The sequence below is a fragment of the Cyanistes caeruleus genome, chromosome 16 (assembly GCF_971803275.1).
Source record: "Cyanistes caeruleus chromosome 16, bCyaCae1.hap1.1, whole genome shotgun sequence".
Lineage (NCBI taxonomy): Eukaryota > Metazoa > Chordata > Aves > Passeriformes > Paridae > Cyanistes > Cyanistes caeruleus.
The window spans coordinates 14,478,662-14,490,287 of NC_141716.1; the positions used below are offsets into that span (position 1 = coordinate 14,478,662).

Below are 11,626 nucleotides of genomic sequence, written 5' to 3' on the forward strand. Positions count from 1 at the left end.
GGGGGTGGCTCTGCCTTTTGCTGCTCCTGCCTTAGTGCCCTGCCCCTGCTCCCCAGGGACCCCAGGTGCTGCAGAGGGTCCTTCCCCTCCTCCATCCCCATCCCCTGCTGCTCCTCACACAAGCAGGCTGCACGGCTCTTTTTCATCCCTTCAAATTAACACCTGCTTAAAATTCCAAAGCAAACACATTTTTAATTTCCTTAATTAAAATGATTTCCTCCTTAGAGCTGAATAATGGGATTTGAAGCACTGAAGTAATGGGGTGTGCCAGGCTGCATGGGAGCTGAGGCACTGGTGAGCACAGTGAGGTCTTGGGAGTGATGGGATCATGTCCCACCTTAGGGAGCCAGAATGAGCCAGAGCTCAGCATCCTTTGCACCTCTAGGGAGTAAAATTCACCCAAGTGGCAGCTTAAAATGATATCCCAGCAGTCACCGGTTTTCCAAAGGTTGAGGGTGATGGATTGCTCCCACTGCCTCCCCTACAGCCCAAAATGACACCCAAAGGGCATGCTGAGGGGGCTGGCCCCTTCTCACTGTGGGGGGCTTTGGGGGGGATCAGGGTCTGGGGTGAATGTGGAGGAAAATCATACCAGGACCCCAAGATGAGATGGGGTGACCTCCTCTCCGTGTGCTGCTTTAGCCCAAGATGCCTGTGCCCAGAATAACTCTGGGGTTTGGCTTTGCAGGGGTTTCTCAGCCTGGAAGTTGTGTCGGTGGGATACCAGAGAGCCGTGTGCTGGGGCTCTGGTGAACATGTGACAGGGGAGGAAAAGGGAGAATACATGATGATAATGAGTTAAAATGCATTTAACGAGCTCCTGCTGCCCTTACACACCCCAGTGCTGGGGCTCATGGATGGGAGGTTCTGCAGCAAAGGGATGGATTAGTCCCACTTGGATCTGACTGAAAGACTGCTCAAAGCACAGATTTCCAGCTCCAAACCTCCAAACCCTCTCTGCTGTTTCTGTCTGGATGCCTCCTTCCCCTTCCCAAACTCTCTCCTCTGATGTATTTGGGAGTTTTTCATGTATTTATTTAAATTAATAATAATTTACCCATTAAAATGCTGCAGATCAGTGGGTTCTTCCTGAAGGAGGAGTGTGTTTGGCTCCGGAGGGTTCATTAGCCGCATGTTGGGATTGGGGGGTGCTGTGCATGGAATGATTTATGCACATCCCTGCCACTCGAGCCAATCCAGCCTAGAATAATTCAAAACCAATTCCATAAATCACTTATTAGTTATTACTGAAATATTTATGCAGCAGAGGTGTCTTCCTGTGAATTGTTGGGGGTTTTTGCCAGCTTTTTCTTCACGGACAAAAAAAAAAATGTTGACTCTTGGTGCATCTTGAGTGCAAGAAGATCCAAAGTTTTGGAGTTGCCTTGCTCTGCCTGGCTGGGGTTTGAGCAGAGCCTCTCACTACAGCCCCAAGCCTGACCACAGTGTGTGTGCCTGCTCTGTGAGTAACGAGCAGGTATCCTAATTAATCCTCATTTCCAGCAGCAGCCCGAAGGAGCTGCACGATGAGCATGGTGCTGTTTGATGCAGATGAACTGTGCTTTGGTGGGAATTCAATTACCCAGCTTTTCCTTGCTGAACATAATGCATTTGGACGATACAGTAGTTCCGGTGTTAATGAGATGCATTTTCACTGCTCTGAAGTCTGTATTTCTCCCTGTACTTAGTGCACAGCATCCACATTAATTACAGTTCCAGTGGAGAAAAATCCGCAGAGTTACTACCTGCATTTTCCTCCTGGTAATAGCAGTTTCCTTACATGGCCAGGAACATTATGGATTCACTCCTCAGCCACATTTTATACCAAACAACTTGATTGTGATAGCAGGGAGAGAACAACTCTGCTTCCCTTCAGCTGCTCAGGCTGTGCTGTAAAAGGGTCATTGGGGGGGAGGGGGGGATGAATCAGATGCATTCAAGTCAGAACATCCTCGGAATAAAAGCATTTCTGGAAGTTGTTTAAAGAGGGTTTTGTGAGACATGTGGAACTCACGGCCAAATTAAACCAGCAGCTGATGGGCCCACACAAAACGGAGAATCCCCTGGGATGGGGGGCTGCAGCCAGCATGGGAAACCACAGGTATTTTATTCCAAGGAACAAACACATTTGTGCTTTGATTTCTTTTTTGGTTTTGAGAGTTTTCAAACTCCCAAGCCTGGCAGCATGGAGTTTCCCTGAGATTTCTCCAGCAGGAGTTGTGCATTAGGGGATATCCCACTGTTGGCTCCAAACCATCACATTTTGGCCACAGATGTTGTTGTCACCATCCCTGGAAGTGTTCAAAAGCCAAGTATTCGTGGCACGTGGCAATACAGTTTAGTGGGAATGCTGGTGTTTGGTTAAAAATTGGACTTGATGATCTTAGAGGGCTTTTCCAACCTTAATGATCCTGTGATTTCATGGAAAGCTGAGCAGTTTTAAATTGTGTAAAACAGGAATTCCCAGGGAATAGCACTGCAGAGACATTTAATAAAAAAGTGAGCAGAAGTGTTGTAGCACATTGTATAAATCACTCTTTGACCTTCATTGAACACCACTGCCTCCTCACCTGTTAATAGCTGGAAATCCCTTGTAGCCTCTACTGCATCTTGGCAATTGGCATGGAAACAATTAACAGTTATTAACAGTTTTTTCTGTTAATCATTCATGTCTTTATTCAGGTATTTACACATCTCTCTTTGTTTAAATCTCCCCTCCCTCTCAGGAGTTGAAAGTGCCTGAATAGCGGGTGTGGTTAAAAATATAATGAGGTGCACAAAGTCTTGGCTTCCCTGAGGAGCAGCTGTGCAGGAGGAGGGGAGAACACTGGGATCTGGGGCTGTTGTGGTGGCCATGGATGGCAGAGGGGCTTTAGGAAAAGGATTTTCACTGGGGAGAGAAATCCTCAGTCTCTGTGTCCAGCTCAGTGTATCTGGCGAAAAAGCAATGAGAAGGATCTTACCCCATTTTTTCTGTAATTCCTTTGAAAATTAACATTTCTGTTTTTCCAAATAGGCCTCTTTATTTTTATGTTTTCTCCCCCCTTTTTGATACTGGTGTTTAAAATAAAACCAGGAGCTCACCCTCTCACGCTCATGGTGTGGTTCCCTGTTTGCTGGCAGCTCCCAGCAAGATTTTCAGGGGAAACCACCTTTTTCTGAAGCTCTGAGCCCTTCTGGTGTGGTGGAGGCTTTCAAAGACAATGGAGGAGTCAAGACGTGAAAAGTCGGAATCCTTCTGAAAACCAGAGCTGTGTTTGAGCCACCTGAGCCCTGCTGCTGCTCTGCTCTTTCAGAGGTTGCAGAGCTTGTGAACAACACTTTTTGCAGCCCCAAGTACTTCCAAGTTGAAAACTAACCAGAGGATTTAAAAGAAGAGAGAATCCCTGTCCTTTTGGTACCTTCCTGGCTGTAAATGCACCTGAACTGTGTTTTTATGGTGTCACCAGCAGCAGCAACAGCTGCAAATGGGGGGAATCGTGAAGCGCAAAGTCTCTGGAAATCCTGTGGCTCCAGGAGCTTCCCCAAATGTGGAGACAGGATAAATCCAGGGTGCCTTGCACTAGATGGAGCTCCAGGACAGCTGGCTCTCCTCAGTGCCCAGCTCCTGCTCCTGCCCAGCACTGGACACAGGGAGCTGCTGGACGTGACCTGCACATCAGTGACCACCCTGCCCATCCCAGCAAAACCCTCAGGATGCCTTTAGCTGATGTTGTTTGGTGCCTCCAGGCTGGCTTGGCTGCCTGCAAAACAAAACAAAAAAAGTCTCAAAAATGTGAAATACCAACTCCTCTTTTCCTCTTCCATCCCTTTGGTCAGCCCCATGCTTGAGGCAGGAGCATCCCATCCCATCCTCCTGGGAATGAGGACAGAGAAGTGCTAGCAGACCTTGCCCTCAGCTCTCCTGCTGCTGGCTGAATCTGGAGACATTTACTTGAGGGTAGAGACTTCTCTGCTTCTTTAAATAAAATTTGCTGGCAAATTCTTGTGGTTCAAATTTCCCTTAAATCTGGCTTAGAAGACGCCTATGGAGGTTTAATTGGAGCTAAGAGGAAGGGCTGGGTTTGATAATTAGGGGAGAATGAATGAAAATTCAAAATTTAAAATGCAGCAGGTGAATGGTTGTGGTGGAGCTTTTCAATACTTCTGAAGTTCTTGGGCTCTCAGTGAGATCCTGCTCTCCAGGCAGGAGTGGTTTACTACAAATTCCACTTATAAATGGTACTAAAGCCTCTGTTAAGACTCCAGAATATTGACTGTGATTATTTTTGTAGCTCTTCTGAGTACAGTGCTACTGAAGGGCTCTAGAAATGGAAGCATGATATATTAGGGAAAGGTGTTGCGCTGTACAGAGGCTGCCCAGATATCTGCTGCTGGAATGGGGAATCTCTCTGGTTTAAGGAGATACTGTCTGGTATTCAGTATGGCCCCTCAGCAGGAGAGCAGGGCTGGATAAAGCAGCTTTTGTTCTCTAATTGATCAGAGACTCCCCATGGGAATTCCACAGGGAATTGTGTCTCAACCAAAGCTCTGCTTCCAGGGAAGGCTCCAAGCCCAGCTCTGGGTTATTTTTTAGATGAAACTTTGCTGATTTTGTGGCTGTTTTTGTGGGCCACTGAAAACTTTCATGGGAACTATGCCCTGGCTGAGGATGGGGGAGGAGGGAGCTGCTCTTTGGGGTGAGGGCTGGTCACCCCTGGAGCTGGCTCTGAGCAGGGGATGGTCCCTCCGGGTGATCTCCCTTTGGCTGCTGGGGAGCAAGAGACAGAGGGGTTTTTGAATTTGGACCAAAAGCTGAGTGCCTGGGCTGGGACTTTGGCTGAGGTCCTGCTGCTCAGATCCCATCCTGCTGCAGGTGGAGGTAGGGATGAGGGAGGGCTGGAGCACCTCTGATGTGTAGAGACAGACCTGGAGAGCTGGGGAGGTTCAGCCTGGAGAAGAGAAGGTTTTGGGAAGTCCTCAGAGCCACTTCCCATGCCTGAAGTGGCCTATGAAACAGAGGAAGAGAGGCTTTTCATATGGGCAGACAGTGTCAGGACAAGGGGAATGGTTCTAAACTGAAGGAGGACAAACTTAGATTGGATAATGGCAAAGAAATCTTTTACTCTGGGTGGGCAGGCCCTGGCACAGGGTGCCCAGAGCAGCTGGGGCTGCCCCTGGATCCCTGGAAGTGTCCAAGGCCAGTCTGGACAGGGCTTGGAGCAGCTGGGACAGTGGAAGGTGTCCCTGCCATGGCAGGGGTGGGACTGGGTGACCTTTAAGGTCCCTCCCAACCCAAACCAGTCTGAGATTCCAAGAGCAGTTTCTTAATTGTGAGCACATCTGCCTTTATTGAGCTTTTGCTGGGAATTAAGTGTGAAGCTTGGCTCTGTGTCCTAAATCATCCCAGGCTTCTCTAATCCCTCCCACCTTTCTTCCCCCAAATTTAGGTCTTCAGGGTCTGTTACAAAGAGCCCCCAGCTGTCTGCCCTGCCTGAGCTTTTCTGTTCATTCTCCTGCCCTCAGCTGGGAGGAGACAGCACCTTGCAAATGCCAGATGCCCAGGATTGTGCCCTTGTGCTTTCCCACAAGCACTAAAATCTCATAAGCAACCTGCTCAGACAGGATTGCCAGCCCTGCCTCACTCACCAGAGGGGAATGGAGATTTGCATCTATTTCAGAGAGGCAGCCATGATTTTGATTCTTTTTGTGAGATTAATTGAACCATGACGAGTTTTCTGCTTCACCAACTCCAGAGCTGTGGCTGCAGGAATTCTTCCTCCTCACCTTCTTGGAAGCAGATGGTGATTTATTCCATAGTCATGTTGGGATAATGTGTGTTTCTTTGTGTTTGGATGGTCAATAGGGAGCACTCCATCTCCATGGGATTTTAAATATCTTGGAGGACCCAAAAGCACAGAGCTGCACTTGGGGACTTTGTGTAGATTTGTGATCCTTTTTAGAGGAGCTGAGGCCATATACTAGTGACTGAAATTCAGGGGGCCATAAAGAGCATATTTCCATCTGTGGCAGCTCTGACTTGGCTTGACTGTTGTTCCTGTTACTTAGAGGGAATATGGACACTTTGGGTTATTTAAACAGTCTGGAAGCTCCAAGATGGGATGGAGGAAGGAGTTCTGATAATGGAATAAACTGCCCAGAGCTTGGAAAGCAGCTGAATGTCCTCTGGAAGAAAAAGAAACAGTTATTTTTAGGCTTTTCTAGTGGTTTATTTATGGAGGGAGCTCCTGCACTCTGGAGTGGGGCTTGGTTGGTGGGAAGAGCATCTCTGCCTTCATGGGAAAGTCATGTGCCATGTTTTAATGATTTTTGGTGGCGGCTGTGGGTGAAAGTCAGGTTTTCCATAGTTCAGAGCTGGAAATCTGTTTTGTGTAGTCCCAGAGATGGGAAAGAGATGGAAATCGTGGGGTGGGTCTAAGATAAGCCCAGCTTTAGCACTTCCTGCTCCTCAGCAAGGTCAGCTCTCCAGTTTGGGTTTTCCAGGAGTCAAATCATACATATGAATTACTTCTTGTACAAAGTTTTCGATTGTCAACAGAGTGATTTGTGAATAAATGTTTTCATTACTTGGCTGGCTCCATGGATGGATGAATAATATCCGTCAAATAAATTATTCATCCCTTTCTCTCCTTGCCATCATCAGATAAATTCCTTGTGATTTATATTTGTTCCTTATTCATCTGGCTACGAGGAGCAGACATATTAGAGATGGGTTAGGAGCTAAATCTGCTTTATGGAACCCAAGAAGGGAGCTCTGGTTGCTGTTGTTGGGGTCTGTATCCACACAAACCTCATCCCATGGAGTGCCAGTGCCCTCTGCATGCTTGGGGTGGCTCCATGGGGAGTCCCCAAGTGCTGAGCTGAGGGCAGAGCCCTCATTCCTGACAGAAATCTGTGTTTAACAGAGGGGAGGGGGGTTTTGGCCAGTCTTCAGGGCAGTTTTTGCAGCATTTTACACAGCACAGAGGCTGCAGACCTTCCATCCTTTCCCAGGCTCCCACTTTGCACCTTCCTCAGACTGCTTTTACCCCTGACAAAGCCACACCAGCCTCCTGCAGAGCACTCCAGCAGGGATGGGAGAAGATTTTCCACCGGTGCCAGAAGGGGAGTGGAGGGGAAAGGAATTAGTTTGGCTCCTCTACAGAAAGAAGCAAAGAAAAGCATCACACAGAAGCTGACTGAAGGGACAGAGATCAGCTGCTCCTGCTCAGAAGTGACCTGATTTATTAATCTGATTTTCAAGTGTTTCACTTGAAACTGTTGATTGTGCTTTTTTTGTTTTTTTTTTTTTAAACTGGTGTTATTCCAGTTCTGAAAAATGCATCTATGCTTATTTTCCTTTCAAATCACTGGGGAAAGCATCTTTCAATTCCCAAAAAAAACCCCAAAAAAGACACAATATTCTTCAAACCATTTTCCTTCTCAAACAGTTCAGGCAGACACAAACCACAGAAGGTTTCACCTTTAAATAGTAAAAGTTGGAAATGGAAAAGGAAAAGTTACCTGGATGTGAAAAGCAGAGGTAAGAACAGATCTTATTTGGAGCTTTAACTCGAGGATGCTGTGTCAGACCTGGCTGATCCCTGTGAGGATCCCTTTCCTGGAACACCAGGAAAGCTTTGATTTTTCATTCCCAGTATCAAATCCAAACACAAGCACTGGGATGCAGCTGAAGAGAAGGAATGACAATGGAGGGAAAAGCCCTGTGGCTCAGGGGATGAGGAAGGAGCATCCTCTGCAGGGAGGGAGGAGGAAGGAAAGTGGCTCAGGGGTTTCTCCCAGTGCTCCCCAGCCCTTGCTGGTTTTCTCAGTGTGTTGTGCTGCAGAAATGAGCCCAGAGATGCTCTGGAACGATCCCATCCCTCCCAGAATACCTCACAGCGATGGCTCACACACATTTTGTGTCTGTTATATGCAGGATCCACTTAAATGATCCACTCAGCTGCTGCAATCCGTGTGTTCCCTAAAGAAAGCAAATCCCAAAGAAAGAGAATACAGCACCAAGCAGGGACCTTCCTGCCTGAAGGACGTATTGGAGTATAATTTGTGGAGTGATTGATGTATTTTATTTTTAATAATATTTTCCCCCTCTTGTCAGCTTTCTCGTTCAGGGGACACAATCTTGGGGCCCTTTCCAATTGAGAGCTGTATTTCAGCAGGAATGGTTTGCCTTGCCCACCTGGCTGGGAGGGGGAAGGGGAAGGAGCAGGGTTTGCTCTGCTTGTTTTGTTTGGCTTTGGCCTTGGAATTCAGGGTGCCAGGGAATGCAGGAGTTCTCACTCAGCCTGTGAAGAGATCTTCCCTTTGCCCCCAAAGTAAATCCAAGCTAGCTCTGTCGAATGGAGGGGTCAGGGAGATCCTTCGAGACCAAGAAAAGACCAAAAAGGTGCTGCTTCTCCCTCCGGGGGATCGCAGGATGTTTATTCTGGCTAGCTTCCAGAAGAGAGAAGAGGCTGGGTGCCTCTTTCCCGGACTCTTTCAAACCTCGGGAGAGGGGCGGGGGGACACACAACACCAAGCCATGGGATAACGTTTCAGGGACAGGGAGGGGAGGGGAAAGACACGTCACAGAGAAACAAAGTAACTCCCAGAAATATGCTCCACCACATCTGCCCCTACTTTGATATATGTAATTGAATGAAAGGTAATGAGCTTATACTACTTACTGACCTGAAGTGGCCCACCAATCCCCATTTGCAGGCTGGTGAGGGTTACTCTGGTCTGCCAACTCTATATGGTTGACATCTGAGGTAGCTGAGATTAGCTTAACTATGCTTCTGTACAGTATTTTGCTTAGCACTCCAAACACTAACACCGTCAGCAAAACAATGACTAGCAGTGACAGAATAGTTTTCACTACTGATGCCCACCACCCCGAGAGTCCCCAGTTTTTAAACAGTCCATTGAACCAGTCATCTGCTTCTTGCTTGACTTGTCTGATCATGCTTTTCATCTCTCGGAGCGTGGCATGGATGTTAGGAGCTTTCGATGTTAGATCCATACAGCAAAGACCCTCGAACTCCTGGCACTCGTGCCCGTGGAGCAACAGGAGAAAGTCTATTGCAGCACGGTTTTGAAGTGTCGCCTGCCTGGTAATTTCCTCATCTTCTAGGAGGGCACTTATGGCATTAGATGTTAAATTCGCTTGTTTTACCACCCAGCATTCTAGGTGTCCCAATTCACCTAGAGCCTTAGCTGCAGCTACCCAGGGAAGGAAAATGGATGCAGCAATCCTTTTTTGATTTTGACCAATGGAAAATCTCTGAGTCACAATTTTCATCATCTGATTTTGTAGCACTTCTCTTTTGAATTCTTTTTGTCAAATTGTTTTTATGGGTCCACTCGCCAATTAATGTTTGATTGGGCGCTAACAGTGATAGACGCCCTATGGTACACGGCCCTCCGAGGAGACGGGATGGAATTCCTGCCCATGCACGGTCCCAACAAATGAGGAACAGTCCTTTGGGGAGGCTTTTGGGATGTGTATGAGCTGAAGAGTGCACTTTGATGTAGCTTAGTACACGGCACCACCTTTTTGCTGTGAACTCTTCTCGATGTTGTACTATATGGTGGAATGTTTCTTTATGAGTTGGAGGACTGACCCTAAAGTGTACACAGTATGATGCTGGGGAGGAACCCAGTAGCTCTAACTCCTGGGGTTCCTGGGTTGCCTTAGGAAAATGGGGCAGCCACTCTTCTACTGGGTTTCTTAACTCTGCTTCTACATGAGTGCTGTGTAGTTTATTATCTGCCTCAGGAGTCAGTGTACTAAAGCTGTGTGTGAATTCATCATGCTGCAAGGGAATTCCTACCAGGCAGGTAGACATAGGGTTTTTTGCTGCTGCAGTCGATAGACATATGTTTTCCTGTTGGAGTGTTTGTGCCAGGGTCACCCAGACGTTCTGGTGTGGCTGTGGGACGATCCAGGCTGCTGTCAGGCTGCTCAGTGCGAGCAGGATGACAGCAGGGTTAAGGCTCATCATGGATTTGAGTAAGAGGTAGGTTATTTCTAAAAAAAAGGAAACAGACATTCTTTAAAACATATTCACAGTTATAGTATGCAGGTCAGAGGCTAGAGAGGTTTCTTCTTGCTCTCTTCAGTGGCGTCTTCTCTTGGAAGTGACAGCCACTTTCTTCTCTTCTCTTCTTGCTGGTGCTGGATTCTTTGGAACAAAAGGTTTTACCCATTTCTGAGGGATCCATCGGGGGCCTGAAGGGGTGGATACACACGCGTAACCTCGCCCCCAGGTGACAAGTTCATAGGGACCCTTGGTTTGCCAAGTTTCAGGATCCCTGATTAACACCGGTGGATGCTGTGACAATTTAAACTGATCACCACTGTTAAAATGCCGAGTTACAGGAGGATTCATGTTTTCAAATGAGCAGTTTAGGAAATTATTAGCAAACAGAGCTTTACAGAGTTTCTGCTGGGGAGACATCCACACTGCTTTGCTACCTTGCCTGGCTAGGACTTGTTTGAGCGTCTGGTGTGTACGCTCGATTACAGCCTGACCTGTGGGGGAGTGGGGGATGCCAGTTTTATGTTCCACTCCCCACTGCTGGACAAATTCCAGGAACTCCTTGGATTTATATGCTGGGCCATTATCTATTTTAATTTCTTTAGGGATTCCCAATACAGAAAAGGCCTGTACTAAGTGTTGTTTAGCATGCACAGACTTTTCTCCTGCATGAGCAGAGGCATACACCGCTCCTGAGTATGTATCAATACTCACATGTACATACTTAAGGCGACCAAAACTGGGAATATGAGTGATATCTGTTTGCCACACCTCACAGCTCTTAAAGCCTCTGGGATTAACCCCGATGCCTAATGATGGCACTGCCTGAAGCTGACAATTGGGACAGGTAGCCACGATGGCTTTAGCCTGATTCCGTGTCAGCTGGAACTGACGAATCAGTCCTGGCACATTTTGATGATATTGCTGGTGACTTATTTTTGCCTGCTGAAACACATCAGGGAGACATACCTTTTCGGCTGGGGCAGCAAGGGAGTCAGCCTTCCGGTTCCCCTCAGCGATTTCACCTTGCAATGGGGTGTGCGATCTTATATGCATCACATAGAAAGGTTGTTCTCTATTCGAGACCAAGTAAATCAGTTTTGAAAGCAATCTAAAGAGATGCTCGTTCTCAATGTCCTTGACAACTGCCTGTTCCGCTCTGGACACCACTCCTGCTACGCAGGCTGAGTCAGTAACTAAATTAATTGGTTCTGAAAATTTTTCAAAGGCTCTCACGACCGCAGCTAGTTCAGCTATCTGGGGTGACCCCTCTACAAACTCAACATCAGCTTCCCAAAGCTGAGTCTGTGGATTTCTCCAAGTCATCACCGACTTGTGGGATGTCCCAGATGCATCAGTGAACACTGTGAGAGCCTTGAGTGGCCTCCGGCTCCTTTTCTCACAAGGAATGAGATGGAATTCCTCACGAAACAATTTGTGTGATGGTGCATGAACTGAAATTTGCCCACTATAGCTGTCCAGAGCTAACTGGAGGTTAGCATTGCTCTGCAGCAGATGCTCAAACATCTCTTTGGTCAGTCTCTCAGGGGAGTTTTTGCCTTCTCCAGAGAGCCTGACTGGGAGGTGAATACACATAAAGTCACAAC

General features: G+C 47.4%; 1 pseudogene; it reads right to left on the bottom strand.

Annotated features, from left to right (window-relative positions):
* Positions 1-8,181: 8,181 nt before the first annotated feature.
* Positions 8,182-10,021, bottom strand: LOC147650251 (uncharacterized; annotated as a pseudogene).
* Positions 10,022-11,626: the final 1,605 nt, after the last annotated feature.